Here is a 26,845-nt window from a genome sequence, read left to right as displayed (position 1 = left end):
CACCGACAGTCGACTGAAGATGTGGCTTAACATGCCGCACTGGAGAATCATCATGGCCAGCTGAAAAAGTCCGATCAAACCGGTCCTCCAAACCAGTGGCAGAGTCGCGGAAGGCCAACCACAGGTCCTCCAGTGCTGCCAGGATGTCGCGAAGCCCCAGCGGTGGATCAAGGATGGAGGGTGCTGTTGCGTCCGCCATCTTAGGCAAGCAACCATCGAGCGCCCCGGGAAGCAAGCCCCCCTCACCAGCCATCGCTATCTGGAAAGTGATGAGCTCTCTGCGGGGCCCCGGTGGTGCAGGAAGCGTGGAGGCAGCCGGTCGTGGAAAGGCTTCAAGGACAGGGGAATCTGTGGTGCAGGGAAACCCACCGGCGAGACCAGGGCTTCCGATGCGGAAGATGGCGTCCGCTGCTGTAGGCTGCAACAAAGAAGCGATCCCGGCCCTCTCCCAGCTGGGTCGGGATACAGTATACGGGAGCTGGATACAATGTTGCGAGCGGGGCGCGCTGGGCAGCCGAGCATGGAAAAGGCTGCTGCGAGAATCCCAGCGCCGCGCTCCAGGTCCGGTGCACCGGCTCCTCCCTCTCCACAGCGGCCGCTGCTATCGTTGTCGCCGCCGGCCGTCCCCACTAAACAATGGCCCGGCTGCGACCCCTTGGAAGGCCGGAATGGAAACCGGGGCTCAACTCCGCCGGGGCAGCTCCGTTTTCGACCGGAGTCAAAGTATCGTGGTCAGGAACGTGGCGCAGGTAAGCGTAGGGCTCGGAGGCGCAGGATGCTTGCCAGGATATCGACGAAGGGCGAAAGGGTCGGCGGAGCCGAAGAGCTAGGCGGCCATCTCGGCTGAAGGCTAGGCTCCTCCCCCCGGTTACTACACTACTTGATTAATTTGTATTCATTACCATTTATTGTTTGGGTGTCCTAACTATGAAAATGCTATTTTCACTTGCTTTCTGTTGCGCCCCCTCCTATCGCTGTACATACTTCCTCAAGTGTCACTTGCGCCGTCACAACCCTTCACGAGCACTTGTGCACAGTATCCCACAGGTTACATGTCATTCAATGTAACAGAGTGCCTCCCATACGTTTGATTATATTCACTAAAATACAATTTATGTTACAAAAACAATTTGTCTCCCTGGTTTTCTCCCCTTTTGATTCTAATCTCAGCAACTAAATGTGCTATTTGTAACTGACCTTCAATTTACACCCTTTTGATTTCTGTCAGTGGCAGGGGGCTCAGGTTACATTTTGGGCTTTTTCCTAGTTTGCCATATGCCAAATGCTGAGGACTGAGAATCAGATGTGATCTCTTACCTTCTGGCAGCGGCTTCAGGACGGACCTCCCCCCAGCGGGTTCAGTAGAACTTCCAGTCAATTGCGGCATCTGCTCACATTCTTTGCTGCACAGATGTGAATCTATCCGGGAGGGGACATTTCCTTCAGCTGTAGGGAGCTCATGGTACCAAGCTCTCCTATCTGGCCTATCTTCTTTACCTTGAAAAAACAAAAGTCAAGAGGCTTTTGGCAAAACAGGAACAGTTGGTTTAACTAAACATTGAGGCCAGAAGACAAGCTTACAGAAACGGGTCTGAACACTGATTTTGAATGCAGTTTTGGGTGCCATAAAAGTACATTCGGGAATCCTTGTTTGGTAAAAGAATGTGGGCCTTTTCTGTGGAGTCATAAATAAAAAGTCTCTTATAATAAATGCAGGTGGGCCTTAACCTTGGTTGGACACAATGTAGGACAGTGGGTAATGTGTCCAGATGTCCAGCATGAGAGGCACGTGATCATTGGGTGGACTCTGTGTGTTCTGTCTTGATTGGCTGATTGTTAATAACTTGCCCTCAGCCAATTGGTCATGTTGTGTAGAAATTTACAATCCCAATATTAACAATCTATAATTAAATCAAAAACCATTGGTTGACAGGAGGAAGGAATCTGTTAAGGATGCAACTGAGAATTCTTGACCTCAGAAGAACTACTGCAGAATCGTACATACTGTCTTGACATCCTCTTGGCCCTTCGATAAAGAAGAGGAATAAATTAAGAAATCTTACAAATAAATACAATTGAACCCCTTGTTCATGAGGGATACCCACCAACGGGTCCAGTACTTTGGTGAATGCTCTTGGTGAAGGAGAAAGGCCAAATGGCAACGCTCCATAAATAGTAACCCCCAGATTCAGAAAAGTAGAAACTTGCTTTAAAAACTAGAGAGCATCATGTCTTAGACAAAAAGAACAGGCAGAGCCCTTGCATAGTCTCTTATTTATTTCCAGGCAATGCTTTGAGGTGTTTTTGTGTGTATTAACCATGGTCTACAGGTTGAGGGGACAGCCTCATTAGTAAGGACTGGGATGAGGAAGGCAAGAGAAGGAAATAATACTGCAAGAGGATATGGGATCAAGTAGGTGTCTGCACTAGGCACAGAGGAAGTACAAAGCTGCTGCTGCGTGACTCACAAGGGCCCTGCTGCTTGTCCTTCTCTGATATTACATCCAATGAGTGGCCACAATTGAAGGTGTTGGGTCTGACTGGCAGCTCTTAGGTGGAATGCTGAAGGTTGGAGGAATGTGGAAAGCTGGGGTACAATATATACCTTTGAATGTGGGCAGGTGTTTCTTCCTGGATGCCCTTCTGGTTGTGTTTTACAAGACTTAAAGTAAACCTTACGTACAAGGATTCCTTGGCTCCTGTGATCATTGGAAAGTTGCACTTTGCATTGGCGACAATTTAGTGAACCTTTCACATGTTCATTACCACCAGGGCAGTGGATTTGTTCTGCACGGCGGTGAGGCCGTCTCCTGCCTTCACTGTGAGAGCTTTGCGGTGTCACCTCTAGCTGTTGAATACATGTGCCCGGGTAAGCCTTGAGGTACCAGAGGGGAGTGGAGATAAGGAATTGCTGTGGTCTGATTTTATTTTTGTTCCGGCATCCATGGCTGGAAGGCAGCTCTGCACTGTACCATGGTACTGTTCCGCTTACAACAAGGTGCGTTCCACTTTCGCCATTAATGGGTCAGGGTGCTCTATTGTCAGCTAGTCTGTGAAGCGTAAGGAGTGTGGTGGAGCGATATGTAGCACCATAAAGAAACGTGAAGAGACATGCGTTCCATCACCAAGGAAGCACGTCATCAATTCATCTGCCAATCACCATTGAGGCATCTAAGGGAGCGTTTTCCCTTTCAATCAGCAGGCTACCTTGGCAATGGACTTCGCAGGCTGAGTGCTGCACTTTGGGAGTCCAATCTCGCAGCTACAGATACACTTATCAGGCAACTGCATGGTATCATGCTTGCTGGTTGTGATGCCTAGCGCCCTTGTTCTTTACCTGTTTCTTTGCAGTGGAGTGCGACTCATTATCCGGTGATTCGCACACCCTACAGTGGGAACCACACTAATCTTCATACTCATCTTCCGCTATTTCCTTGTTTGATTCAAAGTGATTTACACACCTTTCAACGAGAATCACGAACATAGTGCAAATGTGTTAGGGATTATCAGTCATTCGCACACGGAAATTGTGACAGCACAGCAATATATGATCCCTGTGGCAGTTAGGTGAAATCAATTAGGCATAATTGGCATAATTGTAAAGCATGTTTACACTGTATTTTGTACATGTATTTTGTAGTATCTTGTCAGGGATGCAACAGTCATTTATGCCTCCTGTTCTGTTTTTGGCATCACCTGGTTTGCCTCCTGTTAAGTGGGAACAGTGGAAAGAAGGCTTCGAGGTGTATGTAGAAGCTATTGAAGGTGATGTGTTCATGCAGAGGAAGAAATATGCATTGTTGCAACACTCTTTGAGTACGGAAGGTAGGAAAGTACTGAAACATTTACCATCATCATCTCTACAACGGCCCCCCACAGACGCCAGGGATGCCTGGTTTCACCTTGGAGATACCCAGAAAGGGACCATCTCACAGGGAAAACCAGGACGGGTTCCCCAGCGGTCTTCAGCGCCAGGATACTCCATGGAGTCACAGTGCGCTTTACAAGTACACCCACATTTACATTTACATTTATGGGGGACAATGATGAGGTGGATGAGTATGCGTCAGCTATGAAAGCATCTGATTTATGTTTCAAGAAGAAAAGAAATGTTATAATGGAGCGACATAAATTTTACTAGAAGATATCAGTTGCCGGGAGAATCTGTAGAAAATTGTGTGAGTGATCTTAGAATTTTGGCTGCCACATGTGTTTTCAAATTGTTTGAGGATGAGGTGATTTGAGACCAGGTAGTGGAAAAATACAGTAGTAAAAAAGTCCAAGAAAAATTGTTAACTGTTGATAGCCTTACTTTAGACAAGGCTATGGAAATTGCGAATCGTATTGAAGCAACTACCAAATTAATGGAAAAAATGAGTATGAATACGCAGGTGCATGTGTTGGAGTCTCAAAAAAAGACAAAAGAAAACGAGAGAAAAGAATTGTCCTCTTTTGAAGAAAGGAAAACAACGCTTGAGTGCTATAGCTGTGGGAGTAGAAACCATTTAGGCAATTCTCAGATGTGTCCTGCTATGGATAAGTGGAGTGACAAGTGTAAAAAAAAGGGGCACTTCATGGAAGTGTGTAGAGCAAAGTGGGAGAAGGAAGGGAAAAGATCTAAAATGGTGAACATCGTGGAAAACAGTCCTGATCAGGATTGTCAAAATGATACTGATGGGGGAAGTGTAGTACTCATAATGGATGAAAAGGATGAGGACTAAGTCTTGTTTGAGAAAAAGAAATTGGCATTAAAAATTGATAATTCCATTAGGTAACCTCATTGTGTAATTGAGGTCAATTGAATTCATATCAATATGATGGCAGGCTCTGTTTCTTTGTTCTCACTGATAGGTGAGGAAGAGTGGGAAAGATTACACAATGTACAATTACAAAAGTCCAGAGTGAAACTGGTAGCATGTGATGGCATGCCCATCAAAGTGGTGGGGACTTTGATGTGAGATACATTTTTAAAGGGAATAGGGCAGACGGCACAGTGTATGTTGCATAGGTTGGTTGGATCAAAGGTGTCTGGGTATCATGCTAGTTCTCAACAGCCATAAGCAAGTAATTTTGTGGAAGGATGTGGTGGGACTGATTTCTAAAAACAAGTGTGCCTGAAAAGATGCCTTTCCAGGAGTAATTGGTGGTAGATTGGGTAAAATTAAAAGTATTCACAATCAGATTCAATTAAAGTCAAGAGAGAAACCTGTTGTTTGCAAGGCACGCCCCCTCTACCATGGGGGAAGAATTGAGAGAAGAATTGGAGAAGTTATGTCAACCGGACATAATAAAACCAATGGAGAGCTTGGAGTGGCTTTCTCCAGTGGTTTTGGCTAGGATGCCCAATGATACCTTGAGGATGTGTATTGACCTGAGAGACCTTAATGAGAGGTAATGGGTCGATAGACATCCTCTCCCCAATATCACTGAGATGCTGACCATGCTTAAAGGGGTAAATGTTTTCACTCCACTCAATATATCTTCCACCTACCATCAGATAGTGTTATACAGGGGCTCACATCATTTGATGTACTTTGTCACAGTCAATGGGGTGTTTAGGTTTAAGCGCATTTCCTACAGGTTAGTGTTGGCCTCGTCTGTGTTTCAACGTTTGATCGAGGCCATGTTTAAGGGTGTTCACAAAGTGAAATGCTTCCAGGATGATATATTGCTTTTTGGGGCAGATAAGGTGGAACATGACAAGTCTTTGGCATTGTTTCTAGCTATATTGAAGGATAAAGTGTTTATGTTGAAAGCAAGTATGTGCCAATTTGGTGTGACCAGTGGGGATTACCTAGGTCACAGGGTGTCAGCAAAAGGAGAGTAACCTAAAGAAAGTTTGGTGAGGCCCATTAAGGGTTTTCCTGCACCCCAGAATAAGACTCAATTAAGATACATTTTTGGGGATGCTAGAATTTTCCGCACGGTTTATACCAAAGTGTGCTGAGAGGATGAAATGTATTAGGACATTGTTGAAGAAAATGCTGATGCTATACCACTTAAGCTGTTTGAGACACATGATTTGAGCATAGTGGTGACAGATGATAGTCAATAAGGATTGGGTGCTGGGTTAATGTAATCGAGAAATGGCAAGGATGAAGTGGTGGCATTTGAGTCACGTGCCTTACGGGGAGCTGAAGCAACTTACTCTGGCACTGAGCATTAAGCCCTAGCGTTTCCTGGGCTGTGAACTATTTTAGGAGCTATCTTTGGGACTTGGAATTCTTGTTACAGACACACTACAAACCTTTGGTCAGCTTTTTTTCCCTTCGAGGGGCCTGTTAGGGGACTCCCAGGATTGTCAAAATGGGATTACACGATACAGGAATTTAAATTTAAGCTGGAGTAAATACCAGGGGTAAAAATATTTTTGCTACCTGTTTTTTACATTTGTCCATGGTGGTAGGTGTGGAGGAGGACAAAGAAGATGATTTTTGTGTGGTACTATGTACAATGACGGATGAGGAGTGTTTAAGGGAATTAGAATGGGAAGAAGCAGTAGCACAGGATGAAGTGCTTCAAGAGTTAATTTCATGGTTGAGTAAAGGATGGCCAAAGGAAATGGTTGATGATGCTCTGAAAATATACAAGGATGTTTTCGGGGAATTGAGTATGTCAGAGGGTATCTTGAGATGGGCCAAATTACAAATGTTCCCTTAAGGTGTGCGTGTGAAGGCATTAAAGATGGCTCATGAGGGACATGTAGGCATGAGAGCTATAAAGAGGAGATTCAGGGACACTTTTTAATGGCCTGGATTCGACAGTGATGTGGATCATTGAGTGAGAGGATGTGTGGCATGTGCTGTGAGCAATAAGTCACAGTGCCAAGTCCGGTAGAAGCGGTGCCTATGCCAGAGAAACCGTGGGTCAAACTGGGCATGGACATCATTGGACCCATGAATATGCTGAAAGAAAGCTACAGATATGGTATTGTGTTAGTAGACTATTATTATCAAATAATAATAAAATGTCAGGTCAGCCAACACTGGGTAAGTAGTAAGAATTTTACATGATTTGTTCATGCATGAGAAGGCTCCGCCTGAAATAGTTACTGACGTGCAATTCACATCAGAACAATTTTGTAAATTCAGGAATAATTTGGGGTGAAACATGTGACTACCTCCTTGCACCTTCCCAGAAGTAACGGTTTGGTTGAGAGGTGCAATTGTGTAATCAAGGATAATGTACAATTGTCATTGGTGAATGGGTTACAGTGGAAAAAGGAAATAGAAGATTTAGTGTGGGCATTGTGTCTGACTCCCAGTGTGGTCACAGGAATGTCACCTTTTATTTTACTCAAGGGAAGGGAGGCGACCAATACATTTGTGCATCTGTGGATGAATGGTTTGGATGTGTCAGTGGATAAAAATGGATGTGTGGAGGAAAAACGAGCGGATGCACAACGGAAATATGTCTCTGAGTGTAAGGTGCAGCGAATCAAAGTCAAGGAAGGGGATTGGGTCAGAGTCAGATTGCCTTGTTTCATTCCCAAAGGGAATTCGAAATTTTCAGATTCCAAGAAAGTGGTATGTGTGAAGCTGGCCATACAAAAAGGACCAATGGTCATACGCAGCATGAAGAATTCAGGCATGGAACTGATGACAGAAACCGTGTGTACTGGAACTCCTAGAGAAAGGAAAACAGCTGTATGGTTGCATGACTATGTAATGTGAAGATCTATTTTACGGGAAGAGATCTAAATAGTTTTAAAGGATAAGATTGTTGATTGTTTTTCACATAATACTGTATTAGATTGTTTTCAATGTTATTATTGTACAAGGAGAAGATGTGTTGGGTCTAGCGGGTAACTTGTGGGTGGAATGCTGAAGGTTGAGGGGAATGTGGAATGCTGGGGTGCAATGTATGCAGTTGTTTACTGAATGTGGGCAGTTGTTTATTCCTGGCTGTCCTACTGGTTGTGTTGTACAAGGATTAAGGTAAACCTTATTTACACAGATTCCTTGGCTCCTGTGATCATTGGAAAATAGCACTTTGCAGAAGGTAAATTATTGTCTGTGCTGATATATATTTACACATATTCTGATGTCAAATGGTGTCAGAGCTTGTTTAAATATGTACATGCAGGGACTTAGCTGATGGAAGCACTGCTCCTTCATGTTGATGGCAAAGACAAATCTTCCAACAGACCATGAATTTTGCTAACAGAATGACTTTAGAGTCCAAGATGTGGAAATAAGGAACAAATTATTCACTGGGTGCATTCAGTTTTAGTCACTTGCAGTAAATGTGCTTTTCCTAACAAACTGTTTCAGATTTTAGAGTAAGTAAATAATGTTTAAGGCGCCTGATGCCTGGACAGGTCATGCAACACCAACATATGCACACACTGGTGAACTGAAAACAGAGCAACTTTATTTAAATTAGATAGCAGTAAGTTGATATAATATGATTCTTGAGATTCACACTGTAAGAGCTGGATTGGCCATGTCTACCATGTTTTAAGGACATACTCTTCTGCCTTGCTTTTGCCCTGCTTTCCCTTGAGCACCTGCGGTGGAATCCCCACAAATATCAAAGCATCATGGATAAATTGTATATTGACACTACATTCTCCCTTCATGTAAAGGGCTTCTCAAGTCAATCAGTAATAATAATATGTGAGAATGCGATTTTCAATAGCAGAATGGTTGACAAGAGTGAATTGTGCGAGATGCAGCTGTAGTGAAGGGGGAAAGGAGTGGTCAATCAAGCATTGAGCACCAGTCCTGTGAGTCAGAGTCATTTAGAAAAGCCATTAGCCTATGAGGGGGATACTTAGTTACATAGTCTTGAAAGAACTCTTGATTTGCTAGAAAATCTTAGTGATCCATACTGAAAGAGCGTAAACATTTCCTATAAAATTAAGCATTACTAATAACAAAGCTGCCTTGAGCTTCAGAAATTAAACTGCATTTGAAAAGTGACACGCAGACATTTGGTGCTGCAAAATGAAAACATGAGGCTTTGATATTCATAGGCTTTAGTCGGACGCTTTCTACTTAATAATTTTTGTAACCCATCTACAAGTAATTTATAGCTTGACTTAAATGTGTTTAGTTTAGATTTTTGTCCTCACTATGGAAATGTAATTTTAATTTGCAAAAATGTTACGTGTGTATCAGTAGAATATAAATTGCATTTGAATTAACACGACATTTTAAAATGCAGAAACACAGAAACAGCTCATGTTTTAGCTCTTGCTCTGAAAGCTCTAGTTGGCCTTCGAGATAAGCAAAGGATTGTCTCTGTGTGAAAGAGAGAACGCTAGGCATAATTTACAGCATGCCACCTCAGAGCCATATCTATTTAGTTACTGGAAATCTTTAAACAAAGCTTCATTTGATTCTTTGCTTGAGAGAGAATAGAAAACACACGTATTTTAAAAGTGCATTACCATATTATGTTTATTGTTTATTGCTTAAGTAACATAGGGCCCAATTACGATGACGGTGAGACCACCACCGACAGCCTGTCGGTGGCGGCCCAACTGCCATCGCAATCATGTTTTCCGCCTGCCACTTTGGATGGTGGGCAGATGTGTGGTGGTCGGAAAGACTGACCGCCACGGGTCCGACTGTCAGAATGATTCTGACTGCCCATCTGACCTCCCGCATTCCACAGAATGATGGTGCCTGCCAGACACAGCCTTAGGGGTAATGATATCCCTTTCCGCCTGTCCGTCAGCGTCGGTTAACCTGCTGTGACCAGGCAGGTGCAAACAGACTTGGGGCCTCGGACATGGGCCATGAGTGGTGCCACCTTACATATAACGCAAAAAAAGATCCGACATCAGGGATCAGAGAACCTAGTTAGATGGGAAAGGAGGGGTCTACTTAGTGAGTAAGATGCACCTCAAATAGAGAAAAGAAAATACTTTTCTTGAGTCCCCTCACTCACCAAAGGTTTCCCCTAGGTGACATGCTTCATCATTGGGGCCATCCCAAGCATCTACTGCTTGGGTTGTGCTGCGACTTGCGACAGTTACGTAGGAGCACTATTTAGTAAAGACTATGTGTAGTGCAGTGAGAGGGGAGTGGTGTGGGTTAATTAAAAATTACCTAGCTAGTGAGCGTAAATGAGTTTATTCGTGCTCCTAGTTGGTAAAGGATAAAAAGGGGGTTTAATAAAAGGGAGGAATTAGGTAATAATGTGCTAATAGTCCCTAATATTGAAAGCCAACATGTTTCGAGGTTATCCCCTAAACCTCTTATTCAGGACCACATGGGGACCAGCCCCATGTGTACCACTCCATGCAAAGACCTATAATAAGGTGATAAAGTAAAAAGGAAAAATAAACGCGCACATTAGTGTCAGCGTAAATCAATTACATACGGTTAGATTGAACGCGTAGTATCTGGAGAAATACAAAAAGCATACATGTTAATATGCTGCCTGCCCAACGATGTCGTGGGCAGGTGATTCATCTTAGATCAAAATCAACCGTAGGTGATGGTGCTCATGCCTGTAACTTAGAATAGGTGTAGACATCCAATGTAGTCTGGTAAAACACATATGAAAGACATTACACTCGTGATGGGACATCCGACATAACAGACACAACATAAAACATATATAGTGGCGTTTGGACCTACTTAGTAGTTAATCAAAATTTGCCTCATGGTCTGCCGGGGTGGAGGAGCCTAACTAACCCTAGGAGAGAGTGGGGGTTATAAAGCTTAGAGTTGATATCCCTTTCCGCCTCTCCGTCAGCGTCGGTTAACCTGCTGTGACCAGGCAGGTGCAAACAGACTTGGGGCCTCGGACATGGGTCATGGGTGGTGCCACCTTACATATCCCAGCCCCATGTGGCAGGACCACACGGTGCCTGCATCGTAGTGCTGGGATATGTAACATGTAATTTCATTTTACTGCAGCGGCTGGTGCCGACTGCAGCACCCGCCGCAATACAGTGAATAGACATTGTGACTGCCATGGTGGCGGTTGCATCAAAATTCGGCATGTGGGACCACCGCCTTGTAGGCGGGCGGTCCCCATTGAGAATGGCTGGTGGATGGATGGAAGTCGGTCCACCAGCATAATGAGATCCTTAGTTCTTTTGTAGCTAATATTATGGTGCCAATTCCGATCCGGTAAAAACCGGGTACGAACCGTCGGACGGAGCCCTATCTCCGTCCGACTCGTACCCGGTGCCAAATCCATCCGAAAATGCAAGTACGATTCGCACGGAAACACCATTTCCGTACGAATCGAACAAAACACCGACCGAACAGAAACTAAACACAATTCCGATCCTGAAAGGCGCCGACCTGACGTCGGTACGCATCCAGCCTACGTTTCACGAACCAGGAAGTACGAATCGAACCGACGTCATCCCGCACGGAAAATATTTACCGGCTGCCAAAAACTGCCGGGAAATCAGGACGACACACGCAAGGAGCAGCTGGACGCGACGAACAGACATGGACCCGAACCTACGTGCCATCCCTGCCCTCCTAGCAGTCCACCTGGCGTACAGGAACCGACGCAGACGCCGCAGAAGGTCAGCACAACAACCAGGGGCAAAGGGGGGGCAGGGGCAGGACACACAACACCAACACATGGTACCAAATCACACATGGCCTGGACATACCTGACCATCAGGGCCTGGTCACTTCCAGGGGGTGGGGGCGAGGCCAGCAACGCAAGCGTCCGCCACAAAGGAAGTGGATGGTCCCGCGAACCGGTACGTACCCTACCCAGGCCGCAAGAGCGTGGGTACGGAACGTACCACGCGTCCCCCTACGTCACTCCAACAATGGCGGTATGGCCCGTACCCACGTCAGAAAGGCCTTGGTACGGCTCGTACCAGCATTGCTGGGGTCATGTAGGGGTACGCGTGGTACGACCCGTAGCCACGCCCCCAAGGCCTGTGTACGGTGCGGACCCCACGGCACCGCAACAATGGGGGGACGCACCGTACCCACCCACCAAAGGCATGGGTACGGCCCGTACCCAGGCACGCAGAGCGTGGGTAGGGGTATGTACGGACCGTACCCCCACCCGTGGAAGTACGGCCCGTACCCCCACCCGTGTATGTACGCCCCGAACCCCCACCCGTGTATGTACGCACCGAACCACCACCCGTGTATGTACGCCCCGAACCCCCACCCCAGCAGTGTATGTACGCCCCGAACCCCCACCCGTGTATGTACGCACCGAACCCCCACCCATGTATGTACGCCCCGAACCCCCACCCCAGCAGTGTATGTACGCCCCGAACCCCCACCCGTGTATGTATGCCCCGAACCCCCACCCGTGTATGTACGCACCGAACCCCCACCCGTGTATGTACGCCCCAAACCCCCACCCCAGCAGTGTATGTACGCCCCGAACCCCCACCCGTGTATGTACGCCCCGAACCCCCACCCGTGTATGTACGCCCCGAACCCCCACCCCAGCAGTGTATGTACGCCCCGAACCCCACCCGTGTATGTACGCCCCGAACCCCCACCCCAGCAGTGTATGTACGCCCCGAACCCCCACCCGTGTATGTACGCACCGAACCCCCACCCCAGCAGTGTATGTACGCCCCGAACCCCCACCCGTGTATGTACGCCCCAAACCCCCACCCGTGTATGTACGCACCGAACCCCCACCCGTGTATGTACGCACCGAACCCCCACCCCAGCAGTGTATGTATGCCCCGAACCCCCACCCGTGTATGTACGCCCCGAACCCCCACCCCAGCAGTGTATGTACGCCCCGAACCCCCACCCCAGCAGTGTATGTACGCCCCGAACCCCCACCCGTGTATGTACGCACCGAACCCCCACCCCAGCAGTGTATGTACGCCCCGAACCCCCACCCGTGTATGTACGCACCGAACCCCCACCCGTGTATGTACGCCCCGAACCCCCACCCGTGTATGTATGCACCGAACCCCCACCCGTGTATGTACGCCCCGAACCCCCACCCCAGCAGTGTATGTACGCCCCGAACCCCCACCCGTGTATGTACGCACCGAACCCCCACCCGTGTATGTACGCCCCGAACCCCCACCCGTGTATGTACGCACCGAACCCCCACCCCAGCAGTGAATGTACGCCCCGAACCCCCACCCGTGTATGTACGCCCCGAACCCCCACCCGTGTATGTATGCACCGAACCCCCACCCATGTATGTACGCCCCGATCCCCCACCCCAGCAGTGTATGTACGCCCCGAACCACCACCCGTGTATGTACGCCCCGAACCCCCACCCCAGCAGTGTATGTACGCCTCGAACCCCCACCCGTGTATGTACGCCCCGAACCCCCACCCATGTATGTACGCCCCGAACCCCCACCCCAGCAGTGTATGTACGCCCCGAACCCCCACCCGTGTATGTACGCCCTGAACCCCCACCCCAGCAGTGTATGTACGCCCCGAACCCCCACCCGTGTATGTACGCACCGAACCCCCACCCCAGCAGTGTATGTACGCCCCGAACCCCCACCCGTGTATGTACGCACCGAACCCCCACCCCAGCAGTGTATGTACGCCCCGAACCCCCACCCGTGTATGTACGCCCCGAACCCGCAATAAGAATGGTGTGTGCCAAACACCCCCAGCAGTGCCCAGACATAGGAGGGGTGGGTGCAGAGTCCTCCCAGCAGTGCCCAGAGACAGGAGGGGTGTGTGCAGAGTCCTCCCAGCAGTGCCCAGACACAGGAGGGGTGGGTGCAGAGTCCTCCCAGCAGTGCCCAGACATAGGACAATATACCCCATCAACAAGTTCAGTGACCAACAAGGGTGATACCCCAGATGCAGGCGGAGCCATCGCTGAGCCAGCATGGCTATATTGAACGGCAACCCTCACACATCCAGGAAATGTAGACACAGCACAGCACAGCATTTGGGAGACACCCTGCAGGGAAAATGGCCTGCTCCACAGAGGATGGAACACACCTTGGGACAATGTCACCATACAGTGAGAGCAAACATGACCAAATACCATTGGCAGAGACCTTTGTGATGGCACGCAGATGGCAGGGTACACCCCATGAGCAGCACACTCCAAGATTTCACAGACCCCTAACACATTATCACCACCCCAACTCAGGGAGCACCAGCACCAACAGCAAGTCCAGGAAAGCATCAGTGTGCAAAACCAAAAGAAAATGCTTTATTCAGCAGGAAAATATCTCTGAGAAAATGTCCACTATGTACAAGGGCCATGGGCCAGGCCAGCAGCAAAGTCCGGGGGGGGGTACACATCGGGACGTGTGTCCCCTAGCTTGCCTGCACAGTTCACAAGTCCATTTCATCCACAGAAGAGGGGGCATCAGGGGGGAGGGTGGAAACAGGCACCGCAGGGACAGGAGGGGAAAGGGTAGGTGTTGTGGGTGCAGGGAGGGATGATTCTGCCACAGGGGGGGTGCCAGCGCCAAAGGTGGAGGACAGAATGGCGCTGCACACGTCGGCAAGTTCCCCCAGCGACTCCCCCGCACCCAATCGAACCACAGGCCCCAAGGAGGGGGGGGGCAGAGGGATGGGTCGCAGCGCCACTGGGGGAGGGTGTGGACAGGGTGGGGGACTCAACTCCCCTGGCCGGGTCTCGCCTCCACCGCTTGCGGGGTGGTGTCATCCTGGGGCTGGGGGGCACACTCGCAGTGAATGATGCTGTCACCGACTGTTGGCCAGGAGAGCTAAGGGGAGTGGATTTGGAGGGAGTGGGTTGTGTGGACTGCGGACTCCCACTGTGGCTGCGTGTTCTACGTTTCCCCCCCGACCCAGTGGGTGTGCCTTCCTCACCCTGTGTGTGCGTGACAGGAGGTGTGCGCTTCGACTTCCCTGGTGGTGTGGTGCCTGTGTCTGTTGGGGTGCGTGCACGCTGACGTCTGGATGTGCGTGGGACAGGCACGGGAGTGGGAATTGTGGATGGTGCAGGGGTAGGGGGGGGTAGGCAGCGCTGCAGGAGATCCAGTGCTGCAGTCAGTGTGGAGTCTATGGACCTCAGCAACTGCCGTTGGTCAGACTGCGCAGCCGACATGCCCTCCATGTATGCCTCCATCTGGGTCAGCACCTGGGTGTGGGCATGGAGGACATTTAGCATCGCAGTCTGACCAACCTGCAACTGCCTCAGGATGTCCACAGACTCCGCACTCACCGCAGCAGTGGTGACAGGGGCAGGGGGTGCGGTGCCTGGCAGGAAGGAGACATGTGGGGACCGAGCACGGAGGGAAGGGCCACGAGCAGGTGGGAGGCCCGTGATGGAAACTGAGGTGGCGGGGGGATGTGGAGGGCTGCCATCAGCTGGGGGGGCAGACTCTGCCACCTCTTGGAGCTCAGCCTCGGACCCGTCTGCGTCATAGTCTGTGTTGGCAGTCGACAGGTCCTCTGCCTCACTCCCTTCGGCCTCCGTGCCACTCCATGTGCCAGACAGGACAGCACTGCTGGCACTGGTGCTCAATCCCTCCTCCCGGTCCGTACTAGTGTCTCCTTCCGTGTCCCCTGGCGATGCTGTGGGCAAGGTGAAGAGACAGGAGATAATCAGACACCTGTACACATATGTCACATGAGTCAAATATACATAGGTCACATTGCATAGCCTGAAAAGCAACAGGAGTAACACCTACAAAACAATGTACACATGTAGGCCATGGAACACACAGTTTGTCGACCCACCATGCCACTGAGACACAATGGAGAGCATGACACAACAGCAAATCACTGCACCTGAAATTTTACAGAGGAGCCAGCCTCTGGGGACAAATGTGCACAGCACCTGCACCACACTGCGTCGTCAAAAAGGGATGAGCATGAATCATATCCATTTACTCTTGCCACATGCTGCAAAGGCAATACATGAAACCAGGCCAAACATGACTGGGTCACTGCACCTTGAGCGTATGTCCAGTCAAACATCACACACAGGCTAAACCCAGCAAGGAGGAAGAAGCTTCTGACATGTAGGCCTTGTACGCACAAACCACCCACACCTGAGACAATCTCATTGAGACGGAGAAAGTATGTACACCTCTTACTCTGGGATGAAAACACATGGCCTCCACTAATTCATGACTGTACACACACAGCCCCTGGTGGGCATGTCCACACATCATTGACAGGCAAACATCATCAGATTGTCTCAACAACACACACAGGTAATGCCCACTGTGAGTATGCACAAGCAAAATGGGTCCCCCTGTACAGTGGACACATGTAGCAACCTGTAGGTCCTAACAGTTGAGCCCAGGGTACAATGCCACCCTACCCAACCCATGGCGAAGACACAGTGAATGGCCATATTGTTGGATGACGCACATGATACCTAGGAAGAGGTGCCCCAGGGCACAGTAGTGCCCACACTCCTCCATGGTCCAGGATGGACATGACTGCAAATTAAGCAACCGTCCCTGCACTTAGCAGGCCTCCCACTCAGGCACATCATGTCAGAGGGCACACAATTGGACATGCATGCTGGAAGGCTGTACATTTTGGAGACACACCCCTATGTCGTGATTCACAATCAGTGCCAAGTGACATGGACACCACAATGACTGAAATTGGCCATGGCACACGCAAGGTCCCCATACCTGTGGCACATCACCCCCACACATGATGCTGATAGCATTGGGCACCTGCATGAACTGCCTGCCTAAATAACCTTGTGCAAGAGTGGCTACAGACAGACCAGGGAACACATGGCAAGGAGGGGAAGGGAGGGAGTGAAAACAGCACTGTGCTACTTTGTGGAGAAGTTGACGCACTGCACAATCAAACCCTGGCAGTGTATCCATGCAACTGCACACTTACATTGGCTGGGGACACACAACTGACACACATGTACCTACCCCCTTCCTGCTGCTGCTTCTCCTGTAGGCACCTGTCCATATCGGGGAAGACCACCGCCAGCACACGCTTCTGGATGTGGGTCAGACGACGGCGCCCACGGTTCTTACGGCTCACAGGTGAGTCCCCCAGCAGGACCCGTGCAATCCTCCTCGTCCAGCACCGGATGTCCTGCCAGCGTTTCCTCACCTGAGACAGGCTCCGCCTCCGACCCTCTGTACCCCTCACGGCACTGACGGCTTCCCTCCAGATCTCCCCCTTGGCAATGGCGCCTACCTGTGAGGATGCAAAAGTGAGAATACATTAATCCACATGAGCAAAGACACAGAGACACACATATAGAACAATCCTCTTTATGAACAGGCCATGGTATGCATGCAACTAATTGCACCTTTGTCATAGGGACATTATCCACTGTGGAAGGCCAAATGCACTACGTGCCATTGAAAGTACACGGGTGGCATGAGGGGTACCACACACTCACTGACCAGGGATCACACTGTGCCTCACAGGCTACACCAGGATTATGTACAGCACCTCACAGCAGTCACCTGCCCCAGCACACTGATGCTACCTCAGCAGAGTACACAGACACACACAGGTACAGGACAATCACAGGGCATTGCCAACTGCGGGTACACACCTCACTCTGCCCATGTGCCAGTAGACGGGGGTGTCACAGATGTGGGGCTGGCTCAGCACGGCATGCACACAGCACTGCTCCCTGCTCACATCGGATGGCCAGGCTATATCCATCCCTCATGCTGCTTGTGTGCAACACTCCCCATATGCACTCACCCACATGACAGGGGACTTACACACACACCAATGTGCAGGGGACGAACACGGCCTTTGGACACTCACAGCACAGGTACACTGAACAAACACACATCCATGGGTACTGACACCTGTGACACTGGGGGGAACACAGGATCACATCAGGACTGTGGAAACAACATCCCCAGGAGGAGTATGCAGGCAGAATGTGGCATGCACCTTGCATTCATTGTCACAGTAGGCACTATGCAAGTGAGGAGTGCACACAGGAAACACAGCATGCTCTGCATGGGTGACATGAGGCCTTCCACACCCTGGGACCCACTCCAAACAACAGTGCATGTCTGTCACACATGGATACAATGGCAGAAGTCACTGGCACACAAAAGGGGCACAGTCTAAGCTAGTGGAGTCTGCACTCACCTGAACCCCTGGTCGACCATACAGGCTCTGGAACTGTGGGAGGATCACATCAGGGCAAGGTTCTCCTCCTGGGTGAATGGCTGTGACCTCTCCACAGTCCTGGACATGGTGCCAGAGGAATCACTATCAGCAGCAGTGGTCATGGATGAATGGATGTGCAGGCAAGTGCTCTCTCATGGGACCTGGCTGCCTTATATATGCCTGGCTGGCCTGTTCATGTATAGGAGTACAGATTGATTGGTCAGTCACATTTGCATCCTACGTTTCATCCAATCCCTTCAAACCTATCCCAGTGTGTGGCTTTGCATGGTTTCAGTTTTGATGATGATGTCAAGTCAACATCCACATTGCAACAATGTAGATTCTTTCAAACTGACTTCTGCTGGGCACCTGGTGCTCAAATTCAAAAATCTAACTCAGTCTCCATGGCAACCATCATGCATTTAGGCCCTTATACTTGTCCCTCATGTGTCCTCTATGTGTTTTCATACATATACACACAGGTACGGTGCGTTCCACGCCCTAGGGCACCCCACAAGCAGTGATACGGACCGTACACGCGCTTGTACGGTCCGGATCACAATATGGGCGCTGGCGTATGCGTACGCCACAGTAGTATGGACTGTACACGCGCTTGTACGGTCCGGATCACAATATGGGCGCTGGCGTATGCGTACGCCACAGTAGTACGAACTGTACACGCGCTTGTACGGTCCGTACTACTGTGGCGTACGCATACGCCAGCGCCCATATTGTGATCCGGACCGTACAAGCGCGTGTACAGTTCGTACTACTGTGGCGTACGCATACGCCAGCGCCCATATTGTGATCCGGACCGTACAAGCGCGCGTACAGTTCGTACTACTGTGGCGTACGCATACGCCAGCGCCCATATTGTGATCCGGACCGTACAAGCGCGTGTACAGTTCGTACTACTGTGGCGTACGCATACGCCAGCGCCCATATTGTGATCCGGACCGTACAAGCGCGTGTACAGTTCGTACTACTGTGGCGTACGCATACGCCAGCGCCCATATTGTGATCCGGACCGTACAAGCGCGTGTACAGTTCGTACTACTGTGGCGTACGCATACGCCAGCGGCAATATTGGCCCAGGGACCCTATACACGCACTCAGAGCGTATGTACGGTGCGTTTCACACCTGTCAGTGGTGACAGGCGGCACACAGACAGGAATGGAGCGGTCAGATTTTGCCAAGGGTGGACACCAATGCATTGTCTGTGCAATACCACATGTGTGTGACACAGGTGTGTCAGGATGTGATGTGGCACTTTACCCCTGAGGTGTGGGCAAAGCACATGTACGATGAGCTGTGTACACATGTCGTGTGTGATGGTGCGCATTGTACCACACATCCCCTGCACTCCTTTGACATGTGTGCATGTCGTACACAATAGTGGAGCCATGAGTCACTTGCATGTCCCAGTCACGGACACCCGCACCTGTCCCCTGATGCCAGGTACACGGAATATTACACATGACATGTGTATGGCTGCGTTGCACGCTGCAACCATGTCATGTGTGTGGCATGTGTTTCCATGATTTTGCTGTAGGTGTGTGGTCCAATGCATCAGCAGTTGCTGCTGCCAACATGTGTCCGTGTGTAGATGGCCATGGCACACTGTTCCGCACACCAGCCCACATATGTGATTTGCCATGAGGTGTGTATGTATGCAACTACACGGAGTATCAACACAAGTACATATCCACATGCTCTCTATGTATGTTCTGTCTCGACATGTACTCCTCCAAGGCAATGTGTGTGGCCTGTCCTATTCCTATGACATGTGACCAGTGCATATCGCATCCACCAACCTGTCTGTACCATACGCATACTACTTCTGCACATGTGTGGATGTCTGTGAATCCTGTGATGCGTGTGCATGTTCACTTACACTGGCCCACAGCTAGTCTCATGCCATGTCATCGTGAGCTTGCCCCACTCCGTTAGTGGCTGTCCCTTGGTAGGAGTGTCACCTGACTGGCGTACGTGTCCAGGAAATGTGGCACAGACCTGACTCAGAATGTGGCATATGTGGATTGGCTGTGTAACATGTGCTCAGTGCATTGACAATGTCGTTGTACAGTGCTCACTCTTCGGTGTTCCTTCCATTTCACTGCAGGGCTCCGCCTCTCCCTCGACGTATGCCAGACATGGCTGCCCTGCATGAACGGGACTGTATACGCCGCTACAGATTCAGCCAACGGTTGATTGATGAGTTGACTGGCCGGCTGGAAGCACAACTCCTCCCGCGCCACAGGTATCCCAGTGCACTGACACCCAAGTTGAAGGTGATGGCAGCCCTACATTTCCTTGCCACGGGTACGTTCCAACATACCATTGCTGAGGTCGGGGGCATGTCCCAGACGATGTTCAGCCGTGTTCTGCATGATTTCTTAGAGGCCATGTTGGTTCACCTGGATGAGTACATTAAATTCCCAATTCGTGAGCAGTTGACAGATGTCAAGCGTGAGTTCTATGCCCTGGGAGGGATGCCCCATGTCATTGGGTCCATAGATGGGACCCATGTTGCGTTGGTACCACCACAGGCACAGGAGGTGGTGTATAGGAATCGCAAACATTATCACTCCATTAATGCCCTTGTGGTGTGTCTGTCCAACATGGTGATTTCACATGTCTGTGTTCGCTTTCCAGGATCAGCACACGATGCCTTCATCATGAGGCGTAGCAGGCTGCCTGAACAATTATACAGGGAACCTAGGGGTCTGAGTTTCACACAGGAGCACACAATTCACAAAAATATTCAGCAAGCTCTCTAACCCAGAGAACTCACACTCACTTGCCTAGTGCCACACACCATTCATCCACACACACAACCCTCCCCTCGGACTGGTAAGGCAGTTTCTACCACCCCTGATTCCTCAACCTGACCACCACGTGACACAGGTACCAACTCTGGGCGCAGGGCGGGGGACAAATGTACAGGACACTATTACGCTGCCACCACTGGATCCCACCCTCTGGTGAATCCAGAAACACAATGCACTAAGGGGGATGATCTACCCTCCCGAGCTAGGGACACCTAACTCACAGTGCACAAAACCACATTTCCAAAGAAATGACAATTAAAAACAAACTTAGAACAATAATCCCTATACCATGTCATTTATCTAAATGCAGAGTTTTGTAGTGTGGCCAGTTGCCGCTGCGGTACAGCGCAAACGCAAGTCCAAATCCCACCGCTGATCACCAATGTTAGAAATGGCGATTTCTGGTTGGCTGAGGCTTGCGCCAAAGCCAGGCAGAAACCACCACTCTAGTCAGGGCTGGGGAGTTACACGCCAAAGATAACCCCTGCTCACCCCCTTGGTAGCTTGGCACGAGCAGTCAGGCTTATCTCTGAGGCGATGTGTAAAGCGTTTGCGCGCGCACCCAGCAACAACACCCAAGGCCCACCACAAAGGAAACTCCACACAAGGTATTCTATAAAAATAGCCTTTGTATTATACACAACACATTAGATAAAAACACACACTCTACAATGTGCCAACAGGCACGGGCAGAATTTACAAGGGATTATATATACAGGGGACAGGGCCACATGGACCACTGTCCGGAATTAGCACTTTTTAGAACATAGGAATAATACTGTAGTACAAAATAGCAAAGGTAGCACACCACCAGTAACTACTGGTCACCAGAAAGTACCACCTACGCAACCCTAACCACCTTAGGACAATATTGCGCAGGGAATCAGGACCTCACTAGCACCACCTGTACTAGGGAGAAAACAACCACCTAAGTATCACAATACCTGTAGGGGTCTAAGCACATAAACACATGATGCATAACATTCAGAGGTGTAAAGCAAAGCACATGACGCATAACCACATTCAGAGGTGCAGGAAAGGTACAATGGCGCAAAAACTCACATTAGCCACTATCTGTGGCAGTCCCTGGGCCAACTGGCCGTGAAGGGGCAAGGACGCCCTGCGTCCAGAAAAGTCAGGGGCAAGGCTGCGCAGGAGGCGCAGTCCAAAGCTCCGAGGGCCCCAACCTAAACGATGCAGCTGCCCACTAAGTGCTGGGCAGCTGGAGAAAGCAAACGTGGGCACCACTGTGCCTGGGAAACAACTCTTGTCGCTCCCGTGGAGCCTCGGGGCTCAAAACAACAACAAAAGCCCCCTAGAGCCTCTGTGGCTCTGTAAACTAATGTGGGGCAAGGTGGGAGTGGCCCGCTGCCATCTGGGGCCACTCAAACGCTGAAGAAATGCCCCGGTAACGTTGGAGCGCTCTGGGCGCTCTGAGCAATCACTGCTTCGTTGGAGCCTCGTGGGCTCGAGTACACGTTGGGGCGGCCCGCTGCCTTCCGGGGCCGCCCGACACCTGCACTGCCCCGGTACCTGCCGGTGGAGCCCTCTCGGGGCTCAAGAAACTACTGAACTGCCCCCTACAGCATTGGAGCCTCGCAGGCTCTCGCTCACACAGGCCCCCCCCTCAGCCCCACGGGGACTCTTACATCCACGGACGCCTCACCTGGCTTCCAGGATGCTCCCGCGGCCGCGTCGGGCTTCTGGGTAGCGGCCGGCACGGGACGGACACGGAGCCTGCACGGCTCCGTCGGCTCAGCTCTCGCGGTCTCCTCTCGCTCGCCGGAGCACGGGGTGGGCTCCCGTAGACTTCCGGCCTCCGGCCGAGGCCCCGCCCACGTCACCACGAACTCTGCCTGACTTCCTGTCGTCCGGAGCCGGGCTGCAGCGGTGACTTTTGGATCGCGGTAATGTGGGGTGGGCACCCGCTAGGGGGGCGAGAATCCAAACGCGGCAAAGTCCCTGGCGGGGTGGGCACCCGCTAGGGATATTAATTTTCAATAAAGCGGGGTGGGCACCCGCTAACACGCTCGGCAATGTCCCTGGCAGGGTGGGCACCTGCCAGTGGACGTCGGAATCGGCAAAGCCAGGGCAAACGCCGGGTGGGCACCGGCTTCCAAAAATAAAGCGCTCCTAGCGCTATGAAGCCAATGAAAGCGCTCCCAGCGCTACCAGTCGAATAAAAGCGCTCCCAGGCGCTTAGGGCTGCAAAAAGCGCTCCCAGCGCTTTAAGAATGATAATAAAGTCCAGCAACAAATGGTCCTTCAAGAGCAGGGGGGCAAGGCTGGACCCAGAGCCAGCTCACTGGGCCTCCAGGCAGGGAGGTAGTCCAAGTGGCGGTCCTCTGGTCCAGCAGCAGCAGCAGCCCCCCTCAGGTAAGATCCTGGCAGAGAACCGTTTCTGTGGGGACACAGCCCCATTTTTATACATGCAAACCCTTTGTTCTGGGGTCAGGGTGAGGGGGAAAACCAGTCGCAGCTGGTTGGGGAGCACCCTTGATGTGCTCAGCCCCTCACTCTATTCACTGGAAGGGCTAGGGTCGTCAGTCGCACCACAGGGGGCGGGGCCAGCATTGTGTTTGGAAAACCCTGTCCTATTCAGGACCCAGGTGGACTCCTCCCACCCATCTAGCTGCTGATCTCCCCATTCACCACTGGGTGACTCATCCTGACACTGGGGAATCCCTAGCCCGTCACATGACATGACCAGCCAATCACGCGACAGACACACTGCACACAGAAGTGCCCACTTCTAGAAGTGGCACTTCCACACTAGGTACATGCACGCCGCACACATCATCGCGCAGCATTCACTCCCACGAGTCCGCACATACCAAACTCGGGCCTGCACACCCCACGCATCAGGAACTACTAGGGACACATACATTCCCCATGCATTCCTATGGGAGGGCAGGCCTATCTCACCACATGCACTCAGCGCACGCACGCACTTTACCCTGGGACACAGGGAAAGTGCGCAGAAACCAAAAAATCACCATACCAAGTCACCAATAAAAAGCCAAAAAAGTCCAGGGGTGAACCTGCCAGAAGGGCCAAGTCCAACAATGCTGCAGCTGCGGAACGAGCGAGCATGTATTGTTGGTGGGTAGACTCTGGCAGTTCAGTGTTTGGCGTCATCTTCCAATCTCACTGCCTGTGCTGACACACTTCTGTCCATGATGTTTCCTTGTAGGGGACGCTGGCTATCCCAACATGCCATGGCTGATGACGCCTGTCCGCAACCCCAGCACGGCTGCCGAGCACCGCTACAACAACGCCCATGGGCGGACCAGGAGAGTCATTGAGAGGACGTTTGGACTTCTGAAGAGCCGATTCCGGTGCCTCCACAAGACCGGCGGAGCACTCCCATATGCCCCGGTGAAGGTGTGCAAGATCATCATCGTCTGCTGCATGCTGCACAACATGGCAGTGGAGGAAGCTGTTCCACTCATACTGGATCAAGATGACCAGGACCATCCACCCGTGGAGGATGAAGGCCTTGGTGATGGGGCAAGTGATGTGGAGGAGGAGGAGGCTGTGGAGGACATGCGGAGTCGGCTCATACGCAACTTCTTTGCTTAGTGGTGAGTTCCAGTGTCTGAGTGTGCACGCATTGGGCCGTGTGTGGCATGTGTTGCAATGTGTGTGTCCATCTGCATGTCTGCCAAGTGAGTCAGTGGTGTGTATTGAAGTGTCACTCGAGTGATGGCGCAATGGAAGGATGTTGTCCGAGGGTCATCATTGTCACCTGTCATGTTGACAACATGATACGTGTTGAGTACATGCTTGCGGATGTGCTCCTTTGGGCTGACTCCTTGTGTGTCTCTCTTCCACAGGTCCATGGGCATGCTGTCTGCTGGTGGCATTGTTGTGCTCCTGCTACTCCTCATGAACACAGCAACATGTGCTGATTCTGAGTCACATGCACGGGCAAGTTTTGAAATCTCCTTAGGGTAAGGGATGCCTCACGGCGTTTTGGGTGTGTGAATTGTTTGTAGTCTGTGTGCACTTCTCCGGTTCATGTGTGTTCAATTTGCATACATGTGGATCCTACATGGGGAACATGACATGGGGCAGGCTTCACCTGGAGCCATGGTCAGACTTGGTGACTGTCATGTGTCAGGGGATTGGGGATTGTGATGAGGCCATCAATGTGTGTAACACTGACCTCGGAAACATACAGGTTGCACCGGGTTGACATGGTGTGTGATTGCCCCATCAGGGCCTCAATGGTGTATAGCAGCCTCTCCGTGGCAGCAGGGGGTGTTTAGCTGTTATCCGTCACTTGTGTGCGAGTTCAATGGAATACCAGCATCTGTGTTGCAATGGGGGGTGCCAGTGTTGCTCCCACATGTTCATCCACATGACCTGTGTATGTGTTGACAGAGTATCATTGTCATTCCAACACACATGACTAATAAATTTGTCCCTCTGTCTCCAAGGAGCCTCTTCCCTGTCAATGGTGGACTGTTGCCACTGTGCGTGCGGCATGTCTGGCATAGTTTTCAGAGGTGGTGCATATGTGTCTATGTGTAGAGTGACAAGATGCTAGCGGTTTGTCAGGGAGTGGGAACTGTATTATGCACAAGATGCACAGTTCCATCCACCTCAAGGCAAGAGAGACCATCCCCCAGGGCAACTACAACATCCGTGTAGAATCCTACCCTGCAGTCTACGGACATGTGCCTTACGACTCCCATGATACTTGTCCACATCCGGAGTGCATCTGCACAGCTCTGCTACTGCATCGGGCAACCAGGCCACATCAACGTCCAAACGGGATGGGGGGAATGATTCACAGCCAGCTGCAGGATGACCTTCTCGATCCACGCCCACACTCATGATGCAGCCCACAACCCCAACACAACCATGTGGCACTGTGATCCAAAACTCCATTCTGGCATCTCCATGCATTCAACCTTGGCCTAGCCACCATTCTCAACATCCGCCTGACGCAAGCATGCAGGACATGGTAGGGACACATGTCTAGACATACCTGGGAGCGGCAAGCCAGGTCACTCCACATGATCCCTGACCTCTGCGCATGACTGTTGCTCCCCTGAATGTGTCTGTAGCCACAGTTGTGCGGGAACCACTCAGCTGGTTGGGCCCAGCACAGGTGAGTATGGTACTCCATGTCTGTATCAGATGATACATTGGGACCCATGTGTGTCCGGGGCAAGACTGCGACCCCACGGTTTGGATGGTTGGAGTTAATTCTGAGATCAGGCATGCTTTGACTTTACGACACACACATGTATTGTAATAATGCAGAATCACGGCATCATCTTGTAAGTGTGATTAATTTATTTGTGGTGGGGTACGGGTTTGTGGGGATGACAAGAGGTGCACAGCGGGAGTGTAGAATCCAAAGTTCACTGGGGGAGTTGGTATCCTTGCCGTAGCAAAATGTCAGAGTCCATGCCACAGTCTTCGTCAACATAGGTCAGACAGTGACCAGCAAGTCCATGTGGCAGAGAATGTCATGTGCTGCTATTGGGCCAGAGGGCCAGGTGCCAGGCCAGGTGACCTGGGAGATGGTGATGTTCTGCTGACTCTCACAGTCTTTTTCGTGGACGACCCACCTTCCTGCGGGGACCCTCGGAAGCAGGCCGTGACGATGTCTGTGACGCTCCGTCGGATGAATCCTCCTCCTCCTGATCCCTCCCTGTGTCTGGTAATGGCCTTCGCCTGGTGCCACAGGGAGGGTTGCCCATGTTGTCGGCAATCCGACGGAGTACACCGGTCATTTGGGTTTGCACCGCCACGAGCTCAGCCTGTCTATCCTCCATCCTTCCTTGGTGTTGCAGTTGACAGGCATGTTGCTGGGCCTGCAGGGTCTTCATCTCCTGGAGGGTCCCCTTGATGTCATTGAGGGTGGACGCAATCTGGTCCATGCCCCTGGTGTCACGCCGGTATGTATCCAGGATTTTGCTGACCTGGGACACTACCGGGTCCTGAGCTGCCTGGTCAGGTTCGCGCCTCCGCCGTCCTCCACTCCCGCCACCCCTGCCCACGTG

Source organism: Triturus cristatus, chromosome 4_1, assembly GCF_964204655.1.
Source record: "Triturus cristatus chromosome 4_1, aTriCri1.1, whole genome shotgun sequence".
NCBI lineage: Eukaryota > Metazoa > Chordata > Amphibia > Caudata > Salamandridae > Triturus > Triturus cristatus.
The sequence above is the reverse complement of the archived record's forward strand: the minus strand, read 5'-3'. Positions refer to the sequence as shown.